Below are 8731 nucleotides of genomic sequence, written 5' to 3'. Positions count from 1 at the left end.
CTAAGGCGTCGATAAAAATTTGGCAGCACCTCCCCTATAATGTGCCATATACAAATTTACAATTAGGTCCCTAAGACCTACATCCAACCAACAACAACAACCTGCAGCGATTCACACCAACAATATACAACATAAACTCCAAACGACTTATTCAAAAATACGGTAGCACAATAGGGCGTCTAGCCTTTATTTTGTAACGCCTTTGATTATACGCAACGAGGGGTCGTATGGATTAAACCAGCATCACCCTAAACCACATTAGAACATATTTAGGCCCTGCAACAACACATCAGACCCCTGCAGTAGCACCTCACACGAACAACACTATCCTTCGATGACAATTTTACTATAGCAATTCCAATTTAGTTTATTTCGAACGTCGAGCATTTCTACGTCATTTTTAAACTTTCAGTAGCATACAAGGGGTGTAATACACCATATAACAACACCATAAGCTTCAAATTGAAAGGAAAAACCTTACCTTTCCCAAAATAGGCCAAAACTCGCCAAACCTATCAAAACGTGAATTCTGGACAGCCTACCGTCTTGTATTGTCGCTTAGTTTCGAAGGGGTAATTGAAGGAAATAAGATTTGTAGCCTCAATTAAAGTTATATACATGTGTATAAAGGTCGCAAAAAAATTTGAATTACCCCTACATCAATTTTGTATAAAAATATATGACCAAAATACTCACAGTTGTACGTGTAGGATTTCCAAAACCAAATCTGGGCAGTACCTCCTCTACACTTCATCACCCTTTTTCACGAAGATAAATGCAAAAATGGATTTGAAAGTCTAAATAAAGGTTATAGACATATGAAATACCTTCCCAAAAAATATTGAATCACCCAAAACTAAGCTATACACAAGAAGTTATACCAATATTACTAACAAGTGTCCCCTCCAAAAATGGGTCTATGCCGTAGCGTTTTCTCTTTAAGTTTCTCTTAGTTTTCCAACTGAAGAACTGAAAATATGGTTCCGTAGGCATATTAATATACATATATACACCTCCACGTAATTGAGTAACACCGTAGATAATTAATTCACGAAAAAAAGTGAGAAACTTACCTTCAAACTTCAAAAACCATGTCTGCCTCTCTATCTCTCTCTCTCACGTTTTTTTCTCCATGCTAGGCTGATGTTTTTGGATAATTGAACAAATGAAGAGTCATATACACATATATATATATGAGGTGACATGTGTCACTCTTAGGGGCTGACACGTGTCAGGCCCTTATTGGGCCACCTCAACCATGCGGCCAATGGGGTGCTACCACGTGTCAGTGGGGTCCACCTTCAAGTAGGTGGGTCACCTACTTGCTTGAGGTGCTTCCACGTGGCACCTCCTTATTGGCTGCCACGTGTCATCTTCTCCTCTTCCTCGTGAGTTTGTAATCTTGTCTCAATTGAAGAGCCTATGTAATCCATGCTTCGCAAGCTTGGTACGTACTCCAATAGCTTAAGTATGTAAGACTTCCAAGTTAGTAGCTTACGTAGGTATTTCGATTCCTTAGCCTCCAACTCTTTCTGGATTTGTATAACTCTGTTTCCAACCTTCCTTCTCATGAGGTACCACAATCCTCTTTCCTTAGAGTTGTTTAATAGGGTCGTAACTTAAGTGGCTCACATACTAGCTTCTAAATAACTTAAGGGACCTTCCGAGTTCAAATATGTGGGGTGTAAGATCCTTCCCCCCTTTAGAAAATTCATCCCCGAATGTTAAATGCAACTTCCTTTAAGACTTTATATAAATTATAGAGGGGTTCCTTTCCAGAACTTTAACTGGCATTCGATCTTTTGGGTTCTTCTTCCCCTTTTTTCCCAATCCTTAGAGTTGGCTACCGAATAATGATGCGGTCCCCTCATATAATGTCTCTCGTAGTCATTCTGTGCGTTGTCTAACATGATCTAGTGTAATTCCAAAGGAATTTTGGCATATAAGCTCGTCATTCTGTAGTAACCAGCTAGTTCTGCCCGTTTCGTTTAAACTCTTTCACCACTTTCCTTACCCCCACTTGTAACCTTCTAGACACATTATCCTGTGTCACTCTTTACCTTTACAAGATTATGAGAGGGTACAAAAAATATCCCAGTGCTATCTCGTTAGTTCTCATATCTTACCTTCGATGTTGGGGTAGGTCTTTGGTCCAATCGTGGCCATGTCTTACCTTACTCGTAGTACCAATTCCATCTCGGTAGTATGGCTTAACCTACTTTCGCATTTCTCGGTAGTTGATTGTGTCGTCAATTAGAAATTAGCTAATCCTTCTTATTTTGCTTACGCCCTTGTTACAATTGCCTTAATGTATAGTATAGTATTCTAGGGACATAATCTCATGTCGTTCCTCCGCTGCTAGTTCCGATTCTTCCATCTCGTGTGATCATACCAGTACTAACACATTAAGTTCCATCAGAAATTTGAAGTTAAGTGTGCTGGGGTGAGAGTAATACTGGGATGGGTGACCTCCCTGGGAAGTCTTCGTGTCGCGTTCCATTGTAATCCTTTCCACGATATGCGGGCACTCGATTTAGCCCAAGATTTACCTCAGCATTATCTAGCGAGTCTTTATGTTTCGCCCTATCCTTTCATCTGTTATCTTGCATCCAGTACCGGCGTAGACCTTTAACTCCACTATCCTCTATTCACTTTATGTTCTCCTTATTTTCTACCACAAGAGGCTTTCTATTTCTTTTTCTTTGGTGATTTATCTATCGCAACATCATTTGCGACTAACTCTATAACCAACATTTTGGATTTTGGTCTAGCATGATGTCATTATCCTTCGTAATGTCTCTTAAGTTGGTTGATATCCTTTCATGGTTACACTCTTTTGTTATTATCTGCAGCTGCCTTCTAGTGTTATGTCAGTTAGGGTCTCATCAAAAACTTCTTAACGCTGCCTTATATAGCATTCTGGCTTCCATCCAATTATTGGTAGCTTCCAGACCTTTCTAACTTTGTTCGGTAAGATATCTTGTTGATGTTTAGACGTCCATATTAAATATATTCCCATATCGATTGCCTTCATCTTACTTTTGCCATTTTCTCATTAACTTCCCCCCTTTAGAGGGTACACATACTTTCCTTTGTTTGTACTTGTAGTCATTCCAATTCCAATTAGGCAGTGCTAATATTCTGACGATAAGGTTTTCTTTTAGTAGTAGCTTTATCCCAACCTATATCCTGTGCTTCTTGGGGCGAATAGAAGTTGCGCCATTTATTCCTTAAGTTTGCCATCCTCGTCCCTTAAGGGTTCCACTATTTTTGGGGCGACGTTATGTACATGCGTCATTTTTTTTGTATCGTAAGCCCCATGCTCTTACCGCATTCTCAACGCAGGCCTTTAACTTAGTCAACGCGTACTATGTGCGTCTGACTAGTGGTTCTACTTTATCCTTGCATACTCGTATCACACTGTTCAATTCATACTTACATATCCCCCTTTTAATTTGTATTCGAATTCAATTCCTGACATCTCTTTGTGGTGCTTCTTTTCGAAGCTCTTTCCCCAATTAGTCGGTGGAGAACTATAAACTGTTGTCATAAATCAATTTCCAATCATTGTTGAAAGAACCCAGAATCTCTGAAACATCACAGTACTCATTTTAATACTTGACCCTCCTGGTCTCATTCCGAGTTTATCTTCGAGTTACAAACAACTCGTCTAATTTACAATAGGAGTTGAGGGCTTGGTATTTTTTTTCCAAAAAGAGTAAAATTCATTCGCGGGACATCTTATCATTCACCCTGAGCCCTCTGTTTAGATTCCTACAGTACAAATACGGATGGAAATACCGTGGTCTGAACTTTCTACTTAAATAAGCTTTTGTTCCTCCGAAATAAAATTCTTCAAGTGAAAAGGATGCCCCTTATCAGCGACCTGAAGGACATCTCTTACAACTTTAGTTGAACACAGTAGGGTACTTGTTATCAACTTCTCAGACATCTCAAAAATCTATGTTTCATTTCCTTTTCCCCGTTATGGGAAAATTTCGGTAGAGTTTCCTCTACACTTCTTACTATCCCAAAAACTACACGCAGAAAATACCAACAATGCCTCAAAGGGACAACACATATATATATTCATGTCACAGCCGCACAGGGCTTTCAACGTCATAATAATATAAAAATACTGGACTTACCTCATATGTCCAACTTCAAACTGCATCTGTTGCACTTCTTGTCTATTTTCCTTTATGGTTTCACTTTACATTTCAATATTAGTTCAATACCTTACACAAAGGATATCTTTTGTGCCTTTACATTACTTACCTGCGTGCTTCGTAATGTCCCATGTCATCAATTACCTCCTTTTGTTAGTGTCCTTCCTCTGTTAAGATCCAAGGTTAGTATAAGGAGTTTTCATGTGACTCGGATCTATAGCACGATATCAGATGTGAAAGGAAGGTAACATCCTAAATTTCCTATAGCTTCCTGTTTATAGATGTGGCGTGCAACATATCGATAACCAAGACTCTATTAGACACGGTCTACAGACACTCCAAAGTTGAACTGCTCTGATACCACTTTTGTCATGACCCATCCCCGTTCGTCGTGACTGGGGTCCGACCTGGACCCCCCGTACACATATCTATCAGTTGTGGTCATATTGAACTGTAAATAAAACAATATCATGTAACAGAGCCCAGCTGGGCGATAATACTTACATATACCTAGAGCCCTTTTTGTTTGTATCACAACATGACAGGGCACGCAAGCCGACAAGGCTGTCATAATATAACAACATGTACAATATATCATATAGACCCAGCTGAACCAAACAGACATATACAACCCATATATACATGTCTGCAGACCTTTAAACATATAAATGACAACATATGGTAGGACAGGGCCCCCGCCGTACCCCTAAATGGAAAAAATATTTTTTATACATCCGTGGACAGTATCAAAAACTAGGCCCCGATACAATAGAGCCTCTTCCAACTGAGCTGCATGGAATCCTAAGCTGACGGACTCCAAAAATCTGTATCTGTACCTGCGGGCATAAACAAGGGGGTCAGTACGACATATGTACTGAGTATGTAAAATGTAACATAATACACTGGAGGTATATTCGAAATAGAGAAACAGGGGATAAGATATCAATTTAGAAACCTGTACCTGTACTTTGTGAATTACAAAAACATGCATGTTCGAATCATATCATATAGCCGGCCCTTTCGGGGGTCCGGTGAATCACCTCTGTAAAACCATCATGGCCCCAGTGCCATCACCACCTTATTACAACACATCATCATATATCTATACACGTATCCTTGCCCTCTATTGAGGGACTCAGGGAATAATGTAGTGAACTATGCACGAGAACATATCCTGGCCCGGGACTCAGGGAAAGAAGTGTTACAATATACACGAGTAGAGTAGTGAGTAACTATATGCAATTTAAATCATTATTAGAGACTTGACCGTATAAGAAGATTAAAATTTTGTCGGAGTAGTCGAGTAGTAGTGTAGTCATCTCGAGTGACTTCTAAATGCCATTATGGGCAATATCAATTATAATCTCGGGGCTCCTAGATATGTACTAAAGTAAATCCAAATCGCTTATGGAACCAAAAACATTTGTTAACATATAGTTTGTAAGACTTGGAGCCTGTACATTTATTATCTCTTTAGCATAGAGAAGTTTTCAGGGAAATAGTTCAATTATTATAAAAGTCCGATATTCAGACGTAAATAAGAGATGCTAATAATGGAGTTATCCCGGAACTCATATCATGTTGAACCTACAACTAAGACATGCCAGAAGAAGAAAGAGAATAAACTATATATAGTCTGTACTTTCCTTTATGTGGATATTTTGTACCTATCCCATTCTAGGGCTCGGTGAACAACCATGGTATCATAACCTCATTTTCATGCCAAGTACATATCAATAGAAAGGAGAGATAGCTTTTCATAAACTACTCTTTAACACGTAGAAGCCTTAACAGGCAATACTCAATCTTTATAGGGGTTCTATTATCAAACAGTGGATGGGGATTAGGAGGCATAATTGGAGTTCTGGGAATGGAATTATTCCCACATTTCATCCACAAACCACCTAAGGCTATGACATGCCAACAGGAAAGAAAGATAGCTTTACGCACTATGTCAACAACATGCCAAGAGAAGGCTTCACATACTTTGTCTGAATTATTCCTTATCCTGCTTGCCTCGTCGTCCTTTGAACCTATTCAACATGAAAGTAGTATGAATATCAACCCCTTTTTACTTTCCAACACCCTAGGTTACATCTTAGTATTAATGGAATCTATTTCCTTAGTCGTTTCCCTGACTAGTTCTGTTATTCGCTAAGACGTCGATGAAGATTGGGCAGCCCCTCCCCTATAATGTACCCTATACAAATTTAAAATTAGGTCCCTAAGACCTACAGCCAACCAAAAACAACAACCTGCAGCGATTCACACCAACAATATACAACATAAACTCCAAACGACTTATTCAAAAATACGGTAGTACAATAGGGCGTCTAGCCTTTATTTTGTAACGCCTTTGATTATACGCAACGAGGGGTCGTGTGGATTCAAACAGCATCACCCTAACCCACATTAGAACATATTTAGGCCCTGCAACAACACATCACACCCCTGCAGCAGCACCTCACACGAGCAACACTATCCTTCGATGACAATTTAACTATAGCAATTCCAATTTAGTTTATTTCGAACGTCGAGCATTTCTACGACATTTTTAAACTTTCAGTAGCATACAAGGGGTGTAATACACCATATAACAACACCATAAGCTTCAAATTGAAAGGAAAAACCTTACCTTTCCCAAAATTGGCCAAAACTCGCCAAACCTATCAAAATGTGAATTCTGGATAGCCTACCGTCTTGTATTGTTCTTAGTTTTGAAGGGGTAATTGAAGGAAAAAAGATTTGTGGCCTCAATGAAAGTTATATAAATGTGTATCAAGGTCGCAAACAATTTTGAATTACCCCTACAACAATTTTGTATAAAAATATATGACCAAAATACTCACAGCTGTCCGTGTAGGATTTCCAAAACCAAATCTGGGCAGTACCTCCTCTACACTTCATCACCCTTTTTCACGAAGCTAAAAGCAAAACTGGATTTTAAAGTCTAAATAAAAGTTATATACATATGAAATACCTTCCCAACACATATTGAATCACCCGAAACGAAGATATACACAAGAAGTTATACCAATATTACTAACAACTGTCCCCTCCAAAAATGGGTCTATGCCGTAGCGTTTTCTCTTTAAGTTTCTCTTAGTTTTCCAACTGAAGAACTAAAAATATGGTTCCGTAGGCATATTAATATACATATATACACCTCCACGTAATTGAGGAACACCGTAGATAATTAATTCACGAAAAAAGTGAGAAACTTACCTTCAAACTTCAAAAACCATGTCTGCCTCTCTATCTCTCTCTCTCACATTTTTTTCTCCATGCTAGGCTGATGTTTTTGGATAATTGAACAAATGCAGAGTCATATACACATATATATATGAGGTGTTAGTGGGGTCCACCTTCAAGTAGTTGGGTCACCTACTTGCTTGATGTGCTGCCATGTGACACCTCCTTATTGGCTGCCATGTGTCATCTTCTCCTCTTCCTCGTGAGTTCATAATCTCGTCTCAATTTAAGAGCCTATGTAATCCATGCTTCGCAAGCTTGGTACGTACTCCAATAGCTTAAGTATATAAGACTTCCAACTTAGTAGCTTACGTAGGTATTTCGATTCCTTAGCCTCCAACTCTTTCTGGATTCGTATAACTCTATTTCCAACCTTCCTTCTCACGAGGTATCACAATCCTCTTTCCTTAGAGTTGTTTAATAGGGTCGTAACTTAAGTGGCTCCCATACTAGCTTCTAAATAACTTAAGGGACCTTCCGAGTTCAAAGATGTGGGGTGTAACAGGCTCTAAGGCGATGAATGTCTCTGATTGCGAAAGCGTTGTAGCATTATCTTGATGCACTTATATGACGCCTGAGGCTCCACTTAATATGATCCCTAATGTCCCTCAGAGGGTACTCAAGACAATTACTACCTAGATCTTAAAGTGACGGTTCAATTTGCTATTTCATGGAGTCTTAGATAATAATTTAGCTTGCATATGGTTACTCACGGCTCTGCTTATGTATATGGTTAATATATCTTTCACCGAGTCTCTCATAAGAGGTTCGGGTACGACCGAGTCCTATAAAGGGCTGGGTATGAACGAATTCCATAAAGGGTCGGGTATGACCGAGTCCCATAAAGGGTCGGGTAAGACCAAGTCCCATAAAGGACCGGATATGACCGAGACCCATAAAGGGCTGGATATGATATATGTATATGATTATAAGATGACATGATTATTGACTTGGTCCCATAAAGGTCCGGGTATAGTATATATATGCATAATATGACATAATGATACATTTTTAACACCGAGTCCCACAATGGGTCGGGTACAGAATATGACACTGAGATACATAACGTCGTTTTACAAGATGTAGATATAGTGATTTATTAATTGTTATACTTGTTCCCTGTATCGCTATGCAAATTGTAATTTCCTTATGATGTATATGCTTATATACTCAGTACATATGTTGAACTAACCCCCCTTTCTAGGGGAGATGCGTTCATGCCCGCAGGTACAGATACACACTTAGGTGATACGCCAGCGTAGGAGTTCCACTTAGCAGTTCAAAAATGTTCTATTGTGCCGGAGCTTAGT

General features: G+C 39.1%; 1 pseudogene; it reads left to right on the top strand.

The window, feature by feature from the left end:
- The first annotated feature begins 2378 nt into the window (after window positions 1-2378).
- On the top strand, window positions 2379-2498 carry LOC129904851 (5S ribosomal RNA; annotated as a pseudogene).
- Window positions 2499-8731: the final 6233 nt, after the last annotated feature.

This window comes from Solanum dulcamara, chromosome 9 (assembly GCF_947179165.1).
Source record: "Solanum dulcamara chromosome 9, daSolDulc1.2, whole genome shotgun sequence".
In the NCBI taxonomy this organism is placed as follows: domain Eukaryota; kingdom Viridiplantae; phylum Streptophyta; class Magnoliopsida; order Solanales; family Solanaceae; genus Solanum; species Solanum dulcamara.
The sequence above is the reverse complement of the archived record's forward strand: the minus strand, read 5'-3'. Positions and strand labels throughout refer to the sequence as shown.